At 47.6% G+C, this 20,619-nt stretch overlaps 1 protein-coding gene across 10 annotated transcripts in view; it reads right to left on the reverse strand.

Moving 5' to 3' along the window:
• The window catches only part of KIF26B (kinesin family member 26B), a 636,506-nt gene that overhangs the window by 278,785 nt on the left and 337,102 nt on the right, over window positions 1–20,619 (reverse strand). The window lies entirely within an intron of this gene.

Below are 20,619 nucleotides of genomic sequence, written 5' to 3' on the forward strand. Positions count from 1 at the left end.
AGCTTGGGAAAAAGTCAATATTTTTTCTAAAATGTACCCTTCCTTTTTTTTTTTTTAAACACAGAAAACCTGGTGGCCATTTCCTTTGGGAGCTGTTAGGCTTCCTGCATCTTCACTTTCAAATGTGAATTTCACACTCAGCCCCCTCCTGGTGATTAGAGCAGCGGACAGGGGTGTGTCACGTCAACTTGCTCCACACCCCTGTTAATGACGGTGGTAGACACCAGCTGCACTGCTTTCCAGCTTGCAGGCACACAGATGGCTGGAGTTCACAATCCCAGAGCAGTACTTTGGAATTCCACAGGAAGCCAGGGAGAGAACGCCAGGCCATCACCTGTCCTTCTTCCAAGCAACTGCACCGATTTGGATTTGATACCTTCCTGTCTTTCCTCCTGTTGGGCATGAAACAATCCAGGTGCTTGGGGAAAATGCCTCACATCTGCTCTGCTGACATTCCTACCCAAAACATGAGACACCTGAGGTCATCCACAGCAACCCGCCTGTGAGTCTGCCTCCTAAAAGAGGGCCCCATGACCTGCTTCCAATCTGGACGTGCCCAAAGGGCTTCTAAATCCTCCCACTTTCAGCCAACTTCCAGCTTTTATGGCAGCTGATTTGTTACTTGATAAAAATGCTCAGAATAAAGCCACTTTTTAAAATGATCTAGAAAGTCCTACGGCAGATTGGCCAGGTGCAGTGGCTCACCCTGTAATCCCAGCACTTTGGGAGACTGAGGTCGGTGGATCACCTGAGGCTGGGAGTTCGAGACCAGCCTAACATGGAGAACCCCATCTCTACTAAAAATACAAAATTAGCCAGGCATGGTGGCAGCTACTCAGAAGGCAGAGACAGGAGAATCGCTTGAATCTGGGAGGTAGAGGTTGGGGTGAACCGAGATCATGCCATTGCACTCCAGCCTGGGCAATAAGAGCCAAACTCTGTCTCAATAAACAAACAAATAAATACATGACTACTGCGGAAACAGACTAGAACAGCTAGCCCATTGGACAGAGTCCTGCGGCATTTAGCTGAGAATTCCAACTCTTGTGCCAGAGAGGCAGGCCGTGACCCTCTATGGAATCAGGAGCTGGGGATTTGCTCCCAAACGCTCCTGGCTTTGCCTAATAGTGCCAGTCAGCCTGCCCTCTGTGGATGGATGTGGACCTGCAGATCGACATCCTCAGTCAGTACTCTGTCTTAGGATGTGGAATACAGCGTGTGTTGTTCCCTAAGGCTGCCTCTTCCCAGTCTTAAGAGATAGTTCCAAGACCTAATGAAGAATCTACCCATGTGCCAAATGAGCTGCTCCGATTCCAGACCTGGTCAGCCAGACTCGGGAGTTCTTCCAAATGTCTGTTCTCCAATGGGCGTCTCTCTACTCACTTAATGGTCTTTGCTTCGCTTTTATATTTATAAGGTGAACTTGTCAGAACTTTACTGAAACTTCTAGGTTCAAAGAAATGTTCACTCTGTGCAGGGGTAGGGTGGTCCTTTCACTTGTTTCAGCATCCTCCCTGATGATGTCCAGTGCAGTGTGTTATTCCTGGCGATCTGAGGCTGAATCTTCGGCAGCAAAGTCCTGAAATCCCCTGCCTCAATTATAAACAGTTTCCCCATGTCTGTCATCTCATAAAAATAATTTCAATTATTTTACCCAGAATGTTTCTCCTTGCTCTCATTCGAGTTCCTCTGCTCGTTTCTCTCCTTTATCCTACTTTGATGATTTTTTTATTACCTACAATAATTGAGATTTGTGTACCAATTTGGAGATTTCCCACAGTGCTATCTTATCCTGAGCCCTTGGGAAAAAATAAAAAAGTTAAATGAGGCTAATCCAATTTAACTTTCATAGGGTTCCTATTACTAACTCTTCCTTCCAGAGGAAAATGACCATTTACTTTTTAAGACAATTCTCACTCCATCTCAAAACGTTTTCTCGAATCCCAACAAAAGTCATCTATTACCTTTCTTTTCTTCCCTTTTTCTGAGACAGGGTCTTGCTCCTTCATCCAGGCTCAAGGGCAGTGGTGCAATCGTGGTCACGGCAGCCTCAACCTCCTGGGCTCAATCAGTCCTCCCACCTCGGCCTCCAGAGTAGCTAGGACTAGGACTACAGGCACACGCGACTACATCTGGCTTTTTGTTTTTTGTAGAGACAGGGTCTCGTTATCTTGCCCAGGCTGGTCTCCAACTCCCAGACTCCAGTGATCCTCCTGCCTCGGCCTCCCTAAGTTCTAGGATGACAGCTGTGCACCACCACTCCTCCCCATCATTTATTGGCTTTAGTGAAATGTAACTGACATATAATAAACTGCACACTTTGATGAGTTCTGTCACATGTATCCACCTGTGAAGCCATCACAGTCAAGATCATAAACAAATCCATTATCCCCAGACATTTCCTCACGCCCCTTTGTAATCGGTTCCTCCCTCCCACCCTCGTTTCCCATCAGCCACTGATAGGCTTCCTGTCACTTGATTGATTTCTGCTGTCTAGCCCTCGCAGAGAGGAAATCATAGCACAGGTGGCCTTCCGCCTGCAGAGGTGAGATCTGGTTTCTTTCACTTAACATCACCATTTGAGATTTCACCGTGTTGTGCGTAGCAGCAGTTGGAGGATTCTAAAGAGCATTTACTGGCTGGATATCCATGTTTGGTCTATTCATGTATCAGCTGGTGGCTGTTTGGGTAGTTTCCATTTTGGGGGCTTTGATGAATGATACTGCCATGAACATTCATGTGCAAGTCTCTCTGTGAACACCAGCCTTCATTTCATTTTTCTTTGGTATATACCTAGGAGTGAAAGGGTGGTTTAATAGTATAAACTCACTTCCGAAGCTTCTCGAATGACTTTTTATTTTTCTGAGATGGAGTCTCACCCTGTTGTCCAGGCTGGAATGCAATGGCACAATCTCAGCTTACTGCAACCTTTGCCTCCCGGGTTCAAGCAATTCTCCCACCTCAGCCTCGCAGGTAGCTGTGATTACAGGCACCCACTACCATGCCTGGCTAATTTTTTGTATCTTTAGAAGAGATGGGGTTTCACCATATTGGCCAGGCTGGTCTTGAACTCCTGACCTCATGATCTGCCCACCCTGGCCTCCCAAAGTGCTAGGATTACAGTTTTGAGCCACTGCACCTGGCCCTGGCATGACATTTTTAAGGTTCTGTAAAAATCAATATAATGTATATCCTTTCTCCTTGATGTATTTTCTCAAAGAAAGTAAATGAAGTTCTCAAAGAACAAGATGAAGAAGTAAAATACATGGGACTTGAAGCTGTGTCTGTACCTCCTTAGAACTTCCTTTTTCCCAGGGCTGCTCACTCTGAACCTCTGTAATGTGGCACACAGCAGCTACATATGGCCCAGGTGAAAAGCAATCCCTTGGGGACAGAAGGAAACATAATCTCCCCACTCTTGGGAGCTCCATGGTGTACAGGTGCTAAAACATTTAAGAGGCTAAACAAAGTCATCCACCAGCCCAGCTGGGGTGTATTATTTGAGTACAGGAAGGATTTATGGCTCAGAACATAGTGGAAAGTAAAGAAGCTTTCCTGTGTTTCATCTTCTGATGCTGTTAGACTTGTTTTAAAATGTATGTAAAATTAGAAAACATAAAACAAGAAAGAGAGAGGAGAGTAACGAGAGAGAAAAGTTCGAGGAAAAAAAAAATGGGACTAAATTCTCAGATTCTGCGTTTCAGGCAAGTCACTTCCCTTATGTTGAAGAAAGTTAAAACACACGAGGTGAATCGCCGTTTGGGTTTTGTGGCTGTGGTGGAGATCCTGTTTGAGTTGTCACCCTCAATGCCTCTTTTGTGAAGGGGCCATCACAGAATTAACGGCATGTAATTTTGAAGCTCCAGGTGTATAGGAAATGGTCTTGTTATTTCTAATTTATGAGCTCCCGTAGCAATAGACTTACGTTGGGACTTTCCCCACTGCCCGTGTAAAGAAATACTCGCGATGTTTAAATTCACTGCAGTTCGAATAACACTCCGCTTCCCTCCTCCCGTTCCCCAACCAAGCATGATCCGGGCTCCATAAATCAACGCTCCTTACATGCCCAGTGTAAAGGAAATGCAGAACATGCAAAGTGATAAATCCGCTGCAGATCAATCAGGACCACAGGAGAAGTGTAAAGATTAATGGTATCTAGTTTTACCTTCCTCTGTCTTTAGTGTGAAAGCTAAAACTGAATGCTCAGGATCCTAAGTAATAAATGATATGGGATTCTCTGATTTATCCAAAAGACACAGGGTTTACATTCAACACATTAACAGGTGGGGACACTGAGGAACAAAGGATAGAAGACAGGAGCTCGGCAGAGGGAGAGGACGGGTGTGCGCCGAGCCTGCAGGTGCAACACCTGAGTAGCCTGAATACCAACAAACACGTTCCGGGGGCCAGAGTGGCGCCTCACACCTATAATCACAGCACCTTGGGAGGCCAAGGCAGGCAGATCACTTGAGGTCAGGAGTTTGAGACCAGCCTGCGCAACATGGCAATACCCCATCTCTATGAAAATCACAAAAATTAGCCAGGCATGGTGGCACGCGCCTGTAATCCCAGCTACTCAGGAGGGTGAGGCAGGAGAATCACCTGAATCCAGGAGTTGGAGGTTGCAGTGAACTGAGATCGCACCACTGCACTCCAGCCTCGGCAACAGAGTGAGACTCTGAGACTCTCTCTCTCTCTCTCTGAGGGCGGGGGGAGCGGGGAGGAAGAACCTCAGAACCTCAGCTGGCCTCAATAGGCACCTGATAAATTGCACTAATCACAAATCGTTTTCATGTTAAACTTAGTGCCAATTCTTGAGGTGGTGAATTTTATGTGTCAACTTGGCCAGGCCATGGTGTCCAGTTTTGGTCAAATGCTAGACTAGATGTTGTTTTGGCCATATTTACCAGTTGATATTAACACTGAAAGTCAGTAGACTCTGAGAAAAGTAGATTACCCTCCTCGAATGCGGGTGGGCCTCATCCAGTCAGCTGAAGGCCTGAAGACTGCCCCTGGACTCAGGGTGGCAACGTCAAGGCTTGCTGGAGTTTCTAGCTGTGCTGAGTTTGGACGTGCCAACCCCACGACCGCATGAGCCAGCTCTTCAGCTTGCACATCGCAGAGGGGAGGATGGTGGCCAGTTACTTCTCTGAGCCGGTTTACAAAATGTCTACATTCCAAATTCAAACTGTCCCTGCTACTGCTACTGCTGACAATCGGCGGGGTGTGCAGGTACTCGGGGGTTCATCACTCAGCATCAAGCAGGCCCAGGTGGCAGAGGTGGGAGACTGCAAAGAGTGTTTCGTTGGCAGAATCTCCCAACTGAGAGTTTAGAATTCAGTGTACAGAGAAAATACAGAGGCTGGGTGTGGTGGCTCACACCTGTAATCCCAGCACTTAGGGAGGCCGAGGCAGGGGGATCACCTGAGGTCAGGAGTTTGAGACCAGCCTGGCTAATATGGTGAAACCCTTTCTCTACTAAAAATACAAAAATTAGCCGGGCATGGTGGCACATGCCTGTAGTCCAAGCTACTCAGGAGACTGAGGCAGGAGAATCGCTTGAACCAGAGGGGTGGAGGTTGGAGTGAGGTGAGATCATGCCACTTCATTCCAGCCTGGGCAACAGAGCAAAACTCCATCAGAGAGAGAGAGACAGAGACAGAGAGAGAGAGAGAGAAGAAAGAAAATAGAAAACCAAACACCGCATGTTCTCACTCATAAGTGGGTATTGAATAATGAGAACACATGGACACAGGGAGGGGAACATCACACACTGGGGTCCGTTGGGGGGTGCGGGGCTAGGGGAGCAATAGCAGGGGGTGGGGGATTGGGGAGGGATAACATTAGGAGAAATACCTAGTGTAGATGACTGGAGGATGGAGGCAGCAAATCACCACGGCACGTGTATACCTATATAACAGTCCTGCAAGATCTGCACCTGTTCCCCAGAACTTAAAGTAAAAATAAAAAAAAGAAAGAAAGAAAGAAGAAAAGAAAAACTCAGCAAGCTATTTAAAATAAAACTCCTTTCTTTTTGTCAGTCCAGCAGGGCAGCCAGTCCCACGATAGGACAGTGAGCAACAGCACGGAAGTTCAGGACAGAGAAATTCCCAAAGCCATCCAGTATTATTGGCTGTATCAGGCTCTCCTCAGTACCTAAGACAATACCTGGCATACAGCATGTAGCATGAACTCACCAAATGCTTGTTGGATGAATGAGTGGGTGGGTGGATAGATGAGTAGATGGGTAGATGGGTAGATAGAGAGATGGATGAATGGATGGATGGATGGATGGATGGATAGATGAGTAGATGGGTAGAAGGAGAGATAGATGGATAGATGGATAGATGGATGGATGGACGGATGGGTGGGTGGGTGTGTGGGTAGATGGAGAGATGAATGGATGGATGGATGGATGGGTGGGTGGGTGGGTGGGTGGATGAGTGGATGGATGGATGGATGGGTGGGTAGATGGATGGACAGTGGGTGGGTGGGTGGGTGGGTGGATGGATGGATGGGTGGGTGGGTGGGTAGATGGATGGGTGGGTGGATGGACGGGTGGGTGGGTGGGTGGACGGGTGGGTGGGTGGGTAGGTGGGTGGAGAGATGGATGGGTGGATGGGTGGGTGGGTGGATGGACGGGTGGGTGGGTGGGTGGGTAGATGGAGAGATGGATGGATGGGTGGGTGGGTGGATGGATGGATGGATGTGTGTGTGGGTGGGTGGATGGATGTGTGGGTGGGTGGGTGGGTGGGTGGGTAGATGGAGAGATGGATGGATGGGTGGGTGGGTGGGTGGATGGATGGATGTGTGGGTGGGTGGGTAGATGGAAAGATGGATGGATGGATGGATGGATGGATGGATAGGTGGGTGGGTGGGTAGAGAGACAAATGGATGGATGGATGGATGAAAGAGGATATACTTCCAATATCGTACACCAAGTTCCCTCAGAAACACCCTTGTACAAGGATGAGGTGCTGGTAGGTTTAACTGGGAGGTGACTCTAGGTAACAGCTATAAGAAAGTGGGGAAGTGAGAAGCGAAGAAAGGACGATCCCAGAGTCTGTGTCATCAAGCAGGTTATGGACATGGGCCACTGGGGCTCAATCCTCCCTGGAAAATATGGGAGACAGGACAGACCATGCCTCAGAGTTATCCCCACCAAGAGCTAAAGGAGCTGGTGGACCCTCCAGCTCCTGCCAGGCTTACCTGGGCCTGCTGCCAAGAGGCATTCACTTCCTGGCACCGGCCTACCCCACGTGTGAGTGCAGGAGGGTCCTGCAGCCGGAGCAAAACTGAAGGCAGAGTCGCAGGTGCCTTGAGAACCGTAAGGGTTTGTGCAGGTGAATGATGAGGCGGGAAGGGGCTGGAGGCAGAGGGAGACCAGCAGTGTCTGCTATGGCCACCAGGCTCTCCGTGTGTGTTCCCAGGAGACTTGGAGAGCGTGGTGAGTGATAGGGCTGCAGAGACAGGGAGATGAAGGGGTATCCTGCAGCCCCGCTGGGCCCGGGCCAGGTCAGACTCCATGAAACACTGGAATCACTGATTCTCTTTCACCACCTCTCCCAGTTTTTAACCTGATACTTGGAGTTCCTCAAAGGTCAAAACGAAGGTATTATTTTTATTGTGAAACACTTTTAGATGGTAAGAGTATGCATAAGAACCTAAGACCATGGAGAGTTTTTTTCGTCCCTCTTAAGTGCCTCTAAAATTCAGGAGAGCCATGGTAAAAAAAAAAAACAAAACAAAACTCTGTTTTCTTCACAAATACTACCTGGTCACTCTAGATTGAGCTCCAAGGAGATGACTATGGAAATAAATGGAAATTTATTAGAGAAAAATGAGCCACATATATTCTGAAGCACCAAAGAGACTGGAAAGAAATTTTAAGTTATGGTTTATATTTGTTCATTTAAAAAAAAATTCAAAGTGTCTTCCCTGATACTGATTATATCCTTTTTCATGGCAGAGCCCCAAGAGAATTTCGCCTTCTGTGTCACTGCCAAGGCCCCTTCTTTCCTTCGCTGGAGTTTAAAAGGACAAACCATGGACTCTTAAGGCTTTGGCTTTGAAGAATGCCGAGGAAACGACATGTGCTCTTATTTCCAGGCTCCTGAAACTCTATTTCCCGAATTTCAGTGAGCTTCATGAACAAGAACACCAGGTGCCAGAAAAAAAAAGCTTGTAATTACAATGTGATGCTAAGGTCATTTTTTACACATGCTAAGGAGAGTGATACATGATCATCAGAAACAGTGTGCTGCTAAGGGTAACCATGTTGAAATCGACAATGGAAAATACTCCGTTTAGCCTTCAGAATGATTTTTATCACGAATACTTGGAATGATGAAAACTCTGATGCTATACAATAAATTGTGCTGCTCGAAAGCACAATCCCATAGCTTCCGTTTTGTTTTGTTTTGTTTTTTTGAGACAGAGTCTCACTGTGTTGCCCAGGCTGGAGTGCAGTGGCACAATCTCTGCTCACTGCAACTTCTGCCTCCCAGGTTCAAGCAATTCTGCTGCCTCAGCCTCCCAAGTAGCTGGGACTACAGGTGCCCACCACCACACCTGGCTAATTTTTTTTTTTTTTAGTAGAGCTGGGGTTTCACTATGTTGGCCAGGCTGGCCTTGAACTCCTCACCTGTGATCTGTCCACCTCTGCCTTCCAAAATGCTGGGATTACAGGTGTGAGTCATCACGCCTGGCCCCATAGCTTCTTTTAAGTATTTGACTCTCTTGAAAAGCAAGAGAGATCTAAGTTTTCCAGTATGGTTGATTCATGCTTTCAACATCCATATATTGATCTATGCAACAGGCATGATGCTAAGTATGGTAGAGGGAAACAGACTCAGCTTCTGTTCTTGTGAAATCAGATAAAAATAAAAGAAACATTCATCACAGACACAGGACAGAAGAAAAATAAAAGAAACATTCCTCACAGGACAGAAGACATAGAAACATTCATTATTTCCCTTTTAGAGGTAAGAAAATAGAAACCTCACCATCAGGGACATCTCTCAGTATAAAAAGTAGGGATGTCAATCAGGCCTCTTTATGCTCCAGTTTTACCGAATTCTAACCGAATTATGACGGCGGTCCCCCTTACATTCCTCCTTCCCGTGCCCTCATCAAGGAGCCAGTGTCTTATTCAGCTGATAGACAATGGCCCTGGACACACGGGGCTTTTCAGCAACAGTGCGATTCACACGCATGCTAAACCTCTACTCCACACCACAGGACATAATCCATCTTTGATTTCTATAATGTCTTCCACGTGGTTTTACCCCCAAATGCTTTGCATATTTCACTAAGACAGCTATAGAATTAAAATACTAAATCAAAGCAGGGGGACAGAAAGCAAAGAAGTTTATTCAAGGGAGGGAAAGATGGGTTTTCAGCAAGACAGGAAAAAGATGGAGAGCCCTGCCTTGGTTGCTCATCCTGTAACTAATAACTCTTTCCTCTGTTTTAACTCTTTCTTTGGTTTATTGTCCCGTGCAGCGTCCCTTGTCCCATCCTTTAACAAAACCTCATCTTGAAATGACAGCCAGATACTCTGACTTTAATAAGAATCTCAATTTCCCAACACTGCTTTTTTTTTTTTCTTTTTTTTGAGATGGAGTTTCACTCTGTCACCCAGGCTGTAGTGCAGTGGTACGATCTCGGCTGATGGCAACCTCCGCCTCCAGGGTTCAAGCGATTCTTTTGCCTCAGCCTCCTGAGTAGCTTGGACTACAGGCACCTGCCACCAAGCCTGGCTAATTTTTTTTGTAATTTTAGTATAGTCAGGGGTTTCACCAAATTGGCCAGGCTGGTCTTGAACTCCTGACCTCATGATCTGTCTGCCTCGATCTCCAAAGTGCTGGGATTACAGGCGTGAGCCACCATACCCGGCCAACACTGCTTTTTATCATGCTTTGTTACAAAGCTATCCCCCCAAAACATCAGAAAGCTAAAAAAACACTTAAATTCCTGAACACGTGGTTTGAGCTGAGTCAGAAAATACGCAAACTTCTCCCAGCACTTCAATGCAGGACAATCTGAAGACTTAGCTGCCCATCTTCCAATTGTCTGAGATTCATTCACTGAACAAACATTCATCATGCAGCAAGTACCTTGTGGGAGGAAGGGCTGCAGTGGTAGGAACTGTTGTCATTTTAAATCAGAAGGCCACGGAGGGCCTTTCCAGGAAAGTGGCATTTGAGCAAAGATCTGAAGGAAAGGCTGGCTAAGCCAAGCAGAGGAGCAAAACCTCCAGGAGGGAGCGGCCTTGGTGCTTTTAGAGGAAAAGCACGGAGGTCAGTATGCCTGGAGCAGAGTAAGCAGGTGGGAGACTGGCCGACGAAGAGGGGAGGGGACAGACAGTGTGCAGAGCCTTATAAGTCACTGAAAAACCTTTTGCTTTTACTGCATGAGACAGAAAGCAGTATTTTAGTAACTAACAAAATCAGAAGAATAAAGAGTTGTTGGTCAAAATGCTCCCCCCCAAGAGCTTCCGTGGCACGCATGGCACCCGTTCTGTCCTTCCAGCTCACACTGAGATCATTTATTCAATGACCCCTATCCACTGCAACCCATCTTGAGTTTGGAGGCAGGAGAACATGGTGGCTAAGAGCATTGTTGAGTCATTCAACAAACATTTCTCGAGTGTTCTTTTGGGTACTGGAGCTTCAGCCAAGAACAAAGACATGAATGTCCCTACCCTTTGGAGCTTAGATTCTGGTTTGTGGCCTCCGGAATCAGACACCTGACTCGGATACCAACACGTTGCCTACTAGCTGTGCGAACTTGGTCAAGTGACTTCCTCCCTCTGTGCTTCAGTTTCTACATATAATCAATGGGATAAGAACACGGCCAGCTTGTGGGGGCATTTGCAGGTTTAATGTGTATAAAAAGGCCGGGCACGGTGGCTCACGCCTGTAATCCCAGCACTTTGGGAGGCCGAGGCAGGTGGATCACAAGGTCAGGAGATCAAGGCCATCCTAGCCAACATGGTGAAACCCCGTCTCTACTAAAAATACAAAAATTAGCCAGGCATGATGGCAGGTGCCTGTAATCTCAGCTACTCAGGAGGCTGAGGTGGGAGAGTTGCTTGAACCCGGAGGTGGAGGTTGCAGTGAGTAGAGATCGTGCCACTGCACTCCAGCCTGAGTGACAGAGTGAGACTCCATCTCAAAAAAAGAAAGAAAGAAAGAAACCTCTTCAAATGATGTAGAAGTGTGTAGCCCCCTACCTGGAACTCTTCCAAAGTGCAGCTCTCTGAGGGCAGGTCTCCCTCTGTGTGCGTCACTGATACTCTCCATCACCAGCACATCTGGTGCATCATAGGTGAGACGTTAAAGGGCTAAGTGCTCTTCAACCTTTTCTGTAGGTGGTTTTGTTCTCAGAGAGGTGATACCAGGTGTTACAATTCCCGAAGAAGGCCTGGACAGTCGTTAGGTGGGGTAACAAAGGGCCACAGTCACCTACACAGCCTGTAAAGATGGCGACCAAAGTCATCTACTCAGGAGAGAACTCTGAGACTTGGCTGAGGACAGAACTCCATCCCTCTGACGGCAAGTGCCATCTTAACATCACCTGTGGGATTCAGATGAGGTTTGCCAAGCACTATCACATTTTCATCTAATCCTCTCCGTAATCCTGTAAAGAAGTTATGATGATCTCCATTTAACAGAAGAATCGGAAGCTTAGCAAGGTTAAGTTACTTGCCTCAAGTCAGAAGGTCAGTATTTTGCTGAGGATTCAAGCCTGGGCTTCTCCAGCTTTCTATTTGTTTATCTAATATCCTTCTTCCCAAACCACTGCCCCCACTCACCCCCCCACCTTTGCCCCTGCTGCAGTATCAGGAAAAAAAAAAAAAATGCAAAATGTGCAGTAAGAACGAGAATGCTTAACCCTGACAGCATCTTACAAGGGTCCCTGGGATTCCTGAGGCTTGCTGAAATTGCTTTGCCTTCAGACATTCACACCAAGACGTGAATTGAGCTTCCAACCCAGGCAGAGCTGTGGAAATGATTCCCAGATGTTGGCAGCAGATCGCCAATACCCCAACCAGCTGCCAGTCAGACAAAGGACTTGTTTAAGCAGAAAATGCCCCATGTGACCACATTCCCTGCAGCAGAAGATGGGAAGGGACCGCACACACTGGTTGTTTTCTCTAGCGCAGCTCGCCGACTCAGAGTGGCATATGCTAAGCCATGAATGTCGCTTCTGTTACAATCTGTACACCACAAAATAGGGCAGTTCAGGGGGCCGCAGGGGTTGCATTCTGGATGTTAGGGTTATCTATCTGAGGTGCGCTAGGCACGTCTTTAACACACGGGAAGACAGCACCGATGTTAGATTGTGGCTGCTTCTCCTTCAGTGCTTTCGCTGTCTCTCACAAGCAATTCAGGAGGTTTGGCCTCACACAGCAAATGCCTGAGACTGTTTTCTGGGGCCCTTGACATCGGATGGCACTAAACACACACTTGGCTGCTTCTTAATGTTTCCCTTTCATGTGAGGAGTTAGAGTGAAACCATATTCACATAACTATGATTCCTGAAGATCCACTTTATCTGTATACATGAGTGAGACTCCCTTCTTTCCCAAGCAATCAATGAAGTCTTTTCTAAGCAGAGTAAGGCTACAAACTACCAGGGATAAATAAATAAGAAACATGGAGGGGAGGGTTTCTCTTCCGGTTCAGCCCTTCAAAGATCTACGGCCTGACACTGCTTGGCCAGTAGTGAAGAAGGCAGGGCCAGCCAGGGCAACATAAGCCCACATACTACCTGCGTCCAAGGAGGACAGACAGAGCCCCACAGGAGGTGGCTCCGCCGGGCTGGCACAGTGTGGGCTGGATAAAACAACAAGGCCGGGCACGGTGGCTCAAGCCTGTAGTCCCAGCACTTTGGGAGGACAAGGCGGGTGGATCACGAGGTCGGCAGATTGAGACCATCCTGGTCAACATGGTGAAACCCGGTCTCTACTAAAAATACAAAAAAATTAGCTGGGCGTGGTGGCGCGTGGCTGTAATCCCAGCTACTCAGGAGGCTGAGGCAGGAGAATTGCCTGAACCCAGGGGGCGGAGGTTGCAGTGAGCCGAGATTGTGCCATTGCACTCCAGCCTGGGTAACGAGAGCGAAACCCCGTCTCAAAAAAAAAAAAAAATGCAGCTCTCTGAGGGCAGGTTTCTCTCCGTGTGGGTCACAGATATTCTCAATCGCCAGCGGCTTCTGGTTCATCATCGGTGAGAATTCATACTCCCTCCTACAATGGGGCGCCCTGGTTCTGTGAACAGACGGCACAATCATGCATGCCAGCCCTGACCACAAGTGTCCCCTAGGAAGCTCAAGGGTGGCCCTGCTTCCATGGGAAGTCCTGGAACGGGAGGACAGGGAGCTGGAATGGGGACCAGGGGATACATTAGGTAAAGGAGAAGACAGACACCAAATGAGAATGGGACCTGCAAAGTGCAAGGAGCGAAGGGTAGGCAAAACACTACAGTGGAAACAAAACAGGAAACAGAAAACGAACAACACTACGGTGAGGTTCTACAGTCTAAGCTCCTAAAAGGGCTTTTTGTTGTTTTTGCAGAGGCATCATTCTTCCACATGGAGACAGTTCCAAGCTGTGAAGCTGGAGGCAGAAACTGTGCCCTGTCCCTCCACAGCAAATTGGTGCCTAAGAGTCGGAGGTCTTGTACCCAGTGCAATTTTTCCTCCACCCAGATCACCTGGGACCCACTGTGGTGTGTTTAGGATCGTTTTTCTCTGGTGATGCTGTTGATGTGTGTATACGGGCAAGATGCAAGCAGCCCTAAGGGAACTGTGCCTGACCGAACAGAGGCAGCATCAACAGCTCCACACCCTTCCTATCCTCCCTCGACTCCCAATGCACAGCCAAGTACCACTGTTGTGCGTTGTTAAGTGCCCAGGGACTAAAGAAAGTTCACCGGCCGGGCGTGGTGGCTCACGCCTGTAATCCCAGCACTTGGGGAGGCCGAGGCGGGTGGATCACGAGGTCAAGAGATCGAGACCATCCTGGTCAACATGGTGAAACCCAGTCTCTACTAAAAATACAAATAATTAGCTGGGCATGGTGGTGCGTGCCTGTAATCCCAGCTACTCGGGAGGCTGAGGCAGGAGAATTGCCTGAACCCAGGAGGCAGAGGTTGCGGTGAGCCGAGATCGCGCCATTGCACTCCAGGCTGGGTAACTAGAGCGAAACTTTGTCTCAAAAAAAAAAAAAAAAAAAGAAAGCCTTCACCATACAGGATTATATATGAAAATCATTTGCTGAAACCAGCGCAACGAGATGCTATCTGAATTGGCTGTGGACGAGAGTATGGAAATAATGGTAATCAGACCAGTAACAGCTATCCAAACAGTCAGTCACATGAGGATACACAGCGCTAGGAACAGGCCCCACAGGGAATTGACAAGAGAAGCACGTGGTCCTGAGGACAGGGCCTGGGAGCCAGGGCTCAGTCCCCTCTGCTCAGCCTGGCCACAGACCCCAGGACGTGAGCAGGGCTTGGTTTTAACACCACAGCAACCTCTAAACCCAAGGGGATAATGGTCAAATCCATCATAAAACAGTCAGCAACACGCTCCAGAGGCCTGAAGAGTGCTTTTAGGAACAGGGAGCCATTCAACACCTACGATGGAAGAGACTGCACAGAGACTGAGGCGGACAGAAGCATCAGCACACCCTGAGAACAGAAGGGGCTTGGGCCAGCGGCAAGGACTTAGAGGAGGCGGTGGGAGAAAATGAGGGGCTGCTTGGCAAGTGTGGAAGAGACAACAGGGATCACAAAGAAATGAATGAGAGCAACACCATATGAAGAAGAACACCAACATTTATCCAGAACATTCCAAACCCAGGAGAAACATACTTTCCCTCAATAGGAAAACACTGTGTAAACGTAGGAATCTTCAAGAGGAGATGGATAAACAGAGCAAGGGAGGGAAGGAGAGCAAGAGAAAGGGAGGGAGAGGGGGAGGGAGAGAGGGAGGGGGAGGGAGAGTGAGAGAGAGAAGCTCAACTCATGTGGTGACTCAATCATGAGCAAAAGAACAGATGAAGGGATTTGAAGACAGTGAGTAAGTTCTGCTCTGAAGTCATCAGAACCTGTGATGACAGAATGGAAAGGCATTTATTTATATTAAGCAATAGGAAAATTTAAACAAAGTCGTGGAGAATTAAAAAAAAACCTTAATTTGATTTTACTTGGAAATTTGATTTGAATTTGGTACAAAGGTTGTCAACTAAATATAAAAGCTGAACGCCAAACCCACAGCATAGAAGTGGTGTCCGAAGGCAGGACTGAAAGGCTCCCTCCTCGTCAGTGCCATGGAACTGGCGCCGTCTGCTCTGCCAAAACTGGACGGTGTCTTTGTGCTCCTGTGGTCAATTTTTACCACTTTTCCTTTTTTTTTGAGATGAAGTCTCACTCTGTCACCGAGGCTGGAGTGCGGTGGTGCGATCTCGGCTCATCAAAACCTCCACCTCCCAGGTTCAAGCAATTCTCCTGCCTCAGCCTCATGAGTAGCTGGGATTACAGAAGTGCACCACCACATTCGGCTAATTTTTGTATTTTTAGTAGAGACAGGGGTTTCACCATGTTGGCCAGGCTGGTCTTGAACTCCTGACCTCGTGATCCGCCTGCCTCAGCCTTCCAAAGTGCTGGGATTACAGGCATGAGCCACTGCGCCTGGTCACCATTTTTCAAACTCTTGCTCTGAATGTAGATGAAAATTCTCCAGAAGCTAATTTTGTCCATGAATTTAAAAAACATGGTTTTTAATGGTTCTTTGAGAAAGAAAATCAATGCAAAGATATGAGGTCACCCAAAAGACCCATCTTTTGCTTCCTGCTTCAATTCTATGCATAATCCAGAATCCACTAACTGCTCCTCACATAAAAATGAAGGTTCCACTGCCTCAGCCTACAAAGCTAGGGTTTCACCCGAGAGTTTTTATCGGGTTTCATGCACTTCATACTTTAAAGGTAAAGTACATCATTAAGTCAATCTTTATTCAAAGTGAACCGTCAGCAAATGGGAAAATCCATCATCCCCTACACTTCACCATTTTCTATTAATGTAAAAATCATGCAAAAAAAAAATTCCTCGTTTGAAAAGTTCTTGATGTTCAAAGCCAGTACATACTAGCTTGATGATCAATTGTTTCAATCTCTTTTCTGGTCGACTGTTACTATTTTTTCCAGAAACAGTGTTTTTTATCAAAAAAAAAAAAATAGGGGTGCTGAAATTCTGAAGCAAACACAGCTACTAAGATGCTGACTGCTGGAAGACAGTCTGTGGGAGAGGGCTGAAGCACAGAGCAGGTGCCTCGGGCTCCACCCCTCTCGTCAGCCATGCAGCTCCAACCACAGGCGCGAAGGGCCACTTTTTCTTCTACTTCTAGTTACACACAAAATGCAAGGCCCGATTTTTTATTCTTGGATTCAACAGACAGAAAATTATTCCATCAGCAGATCTTTCTAAATGCTTCCTCTCAATTTCTATACTTATCACAACTAGTCACCATGTGTGGATCAGCACAGACCATACTCTGCTGACTCAAAATTGAAATTCTTATTTTATAGACATTGAATTTGAGAGGTGACAAGGTCCAGACCCTCACCCACAGTTCTGAAAAGTAAGCATTTTTTAAAAAAGGCTAATTCCACAATATGTATATATTTCAAAATGTATTTTAATCCATAAATATACACAATATTTATTAGTCAATAAAAAAAAAAATACTCAGCGCTCTGAGAGGCCGAGGCAGGTGGATCACTTGAGGTCAGGAGTTTGAGATCAGCCTGGCCAATATGATGAAACCCCATCTCTACTAAAAATATAAAAGTTAGCTGGGTGTGATGGTGCATGCCTGTAATCCTACACGAGAGGCTGAGACAGAGTCGCTTGAAACTGCAAGGCAGAGGCTGCAGTGAGCTGAGATCGCGCCACTGCACTCCGGCCTGGAAAACAGTGAGTGAGACTCCATCTCAAAAACAAATAAATAAATACAGTTTAGGCTGGGTGCAGCGGCTCATGACTGTGATCCCGGCACTATGGGAGGCCAAGGTGGGAGGACTGCTTGGACCCGAGTTCAAGACCAGCTTGGGCAACAAACACAGGGAGACCGCATCTCTACAAAAAATAAATATAAAGTAGCTGGGCACAGTGGTAGATTTCTGTGGTCCCAGCTACTCAGGAGGCTAAAGTGGGAGGATCACTAGAGCCTGGGAGGCTGAGCCTGCAGTGAGAGTGAGATCCTGTCTCAAAAAATTAAAAAAATGTTTTTAAAATAAAAATAAATACATTTTAAATAAAGGTTAATATCACAAAGAAAAGTACACATGTGCGATCCTCGACAAAGAGGGCGTTTTTCTGTTGTTTGTGTTACCGTCGTTCGACTCAGCTTCTCAAACAGATCACAGGGCCCAGGAGTTTCAAAGATGTTTTACAGGCAATCATCAGTCATGATTACAGTAAACAAAAACAACACACCCTATAATAAAGTGTCTCACTGTGTCTGTTTAGTACAGAGAACAGGAACGTGGGCTCTCAAGGGAGAGGAGATGAGGGTGGATTTCCCACTCCCACTCCTGGCTATGTGGCTTTGGGTCAGAAACTCAGGGAACCATCTTCTTTATCCACAAGACAGAGAATGTGCTGGGCTCTGCCTCACGTCGTTTCTCTGAAAATGAAGATTCTGCATATGAAGAGCTGTTAACAGTGAGTGGTGCTTACTGAGCGCTCAGTAAATGTCGGCCACGTGGGCCAAAAATCCGGCAAATGCCGTCCCTCCCACGGAAAATGAAATGGGCCCAGCACAGCCGCTGCCTCTTTTTTTCTTTTCTTTTTTTCCTTTTTTTCTTTCCTTTCTTCCTTCCTCCCTTTTGTTCTTTCTTTCTTCCCTTCTTCCTCCTTCTCTTTCTCTCCTTCCTTCCTTCCCTTCTTTCCTTCTTTCCCTCTTGTTTCTCTGAGACTGAGTCTGGCCTTGTCACCCAGGCTGGAGTACAGTGACTCATCTCAGCTCACTGCAACCTCCACCTCCTTAGTTCAAGCGATTCTCACGCCTCAGTCTCTCAAGTAGCTGGGATTACAGACATGCACCACCACACCCGGCTGATTTTTGTATTTTTTTTTTTTTTTGAGACGGAGTTTCGCTCTTGTTACCCAGGTTGGAGTGCAATGGCGCGATCTCGGCTCACCGCAACCTCCGCCTCCTGGGTTCAGGCAATTCTCCTGCCTCAGCCTCCTGAGTAGCTGGGATTACAGGCACGTGCCACAGTGCCCGCTAATTTTTTGTATTTTTAGTAGAGACGGGGTTTCACCATGCTGACCAGTATGGTCTCGATCTCTTGACCTTGTGATCCACCTGCCTCGGCCTCCCAAAGTGCTGGGTGATTTTTGTATTTTTAGTAGAGATGGGGACTCGTCATGTTGGCCAGGCTGGTCTTGAACTCCTGGCCTCATGGGTTCCATCCACCTTGGTCTCCCAAAGTGCTGGAATTACAGGTGTAAGTCAGCATGCCTGGCCCAGGACAGCTTCCTGAGAGCAGGCCACCCTTGTGCCCTGACTCCAGGGCCCTGCACGCTCAGAGGACTAGGTCTCCGCTGCAAGAGCTGAAAGTGGTGAGCACAGATTGGAGGTGTAGGAGCCGACTCCGCCCCCACACCCCTATGAGGACACACTTATCAAAATCTGTCATGACCGTCACCTTACACAGCTCCGCGTCAGCTAAAACCAAAAGGCTCTTCGAACTCAGTTTACAGTCTGACAACATAAGCTGGACAGGTTTTGGCTTATCACACGGACATCAGAGGATGTAAAGGGGTCACAGACACTCCTGGGTCTGCCTCTTGACATGACGGGCCTGGAGCCGGTCATTCACACTTCAGCTTTCGGTGCCCTCAGCGACAGGGAGGTTATTAATACGCCGCCTCTCTCGTTGGGAGGTGAGAACGTCCAGCTAAGAATAGGCCTCATCATCGATGATGAGAACAGGGCAAGACATGGGCATGAGTAAAGGGGGGCGGATATACGTAAAGATCATTCTTTTCACACGGTACTGTTTCCCACTGTACACTGTAAACCTCTGAATACAGACCATGGGCTTTTGATGCTCATCCCATTCAGCTCCGAGTGCTATCAGCGTTCACTGCAAAGAAAGTCATCATAAAGCTTTGGGAGACTTACGGATCCTTTCCAGCTCTTTGCAAGCTCACATCACAAGCCCTCGTCACTCTGAAGTCATGGGTTTTAAGCACTGGTTTGCTGCCTGCGTCACAGGCACGGCCCGCCCAGCTGCATCATCAGCTCATGCAGTGCAGGTTGTGCCTCAGTACCCCCGTGCCACCGACGCTTTGCCAGCGCTTTGCCTCAGTATCCCCGTGCCACCGACGCTTGGCTAGCGCTTCGCCATTCCTTTCTCTGACGTTTGCTTGCTTGTTTGTAAATCCTCCTGACACCCTGAACTCCAGCCTCGGGCACACTGCTTGCCCAACACTCTCAGGTTCCCAGCACATCTCATTCCCACGTCACTTCCTTGCACCTGGAACTCCTGTTCTCCTTCAATTCTGCCCAAGGGGAACCCTCGCCTCTTTTTTCCTCCTGCTTTAGATTTTTTCTGGGTTGTCTTGTGAGTCAGTCAGCCTTCCGTAAAATTCTCTGGCTGGAACTGAATGGAAGGTTTTCCACATTCAAAGAATTTCAGGTTAGAAAGGCACATCAGCAGTCAATTCCCATCTGAGCACTGAATGTTCCTTCTGGTACCAAGGCCAGGTCATTACTCAACATAACTTTCATCTCACTCAGGGACACGAATCTCACTTTCTCCTGAAACCATCGGAATTGCATTCTGCATTCTGAGCTGGGGATGCGTCTCCTTTGCCTACATACTTGGCTGCTCAACAAAACCAACCAAATCTCCATTTACACAGCAGCCCAAGAGAGAGCCCCAAGCATCCATGGTACACCCAGAATCCTTCTCTTCTCCAAATGGAACCTGCCGTGAAAGCGCGTCTTGGTGACCCTCCTTTGGACGTGCTCAAATAGCCTCCTAGGAGCTCCTGTGCTTGTGACATTTCCTCGTAACTGTTCCCTCCCTTCATTCTCTCCCTAAGTGGCATGGCCATGGCCTCCCAGTGAGCTTGAAGTCCCTGCTTAATGGGCTGGGACAACACAGATATTCATGTACAGACAGGGATCCCATCCCGCAAGGGTCCTCACTGCTGGGTGGCCAGTCTGTACACATTTCTCGTTACTTCCCACACATTTGAGTTGGCCCAAGTGTTCATGGGACACTAAACATGGCACCCAGGAACAGTCAGGACCCTCAAAGCCGGTCTTCCAGCAAGCCCCGTGTGCTGCCTTTAGGGTGCCATCGTCCGGGGCATCAGGCCTCTGTCCTCCTCTGCCTTGTCCCCGTCCTAATCAGCCCCCCTTCCTCACATTTGTGTTTTGGATGCTACCATTCGGAACAGCCACACAGCACTCCTTCTCCCTGCCACCGCTGTCACCACTTCTACAGCACTTTATCACTTTCCATCACCTTATCTGTCTTCAGAGCAACCCTCAGAGGAGGTATATCCTCATTTTATAGAAGGCGAAGCT

The sequence above is a fragment of the Callithrix jacchus genome, chromosome 19 (assembly GCF_049354715.1).
Source record: "Callithrix jacchus isolate 240 chromosome 19, calJac240_pri, whole genome shotgun sequence".
Classification (NCBI taxonomy): Eukaryota; Metazoa; Chordata; class Mammalia; order Primates; family Cebidae; genus Callithrix; species Callithrix jacchus.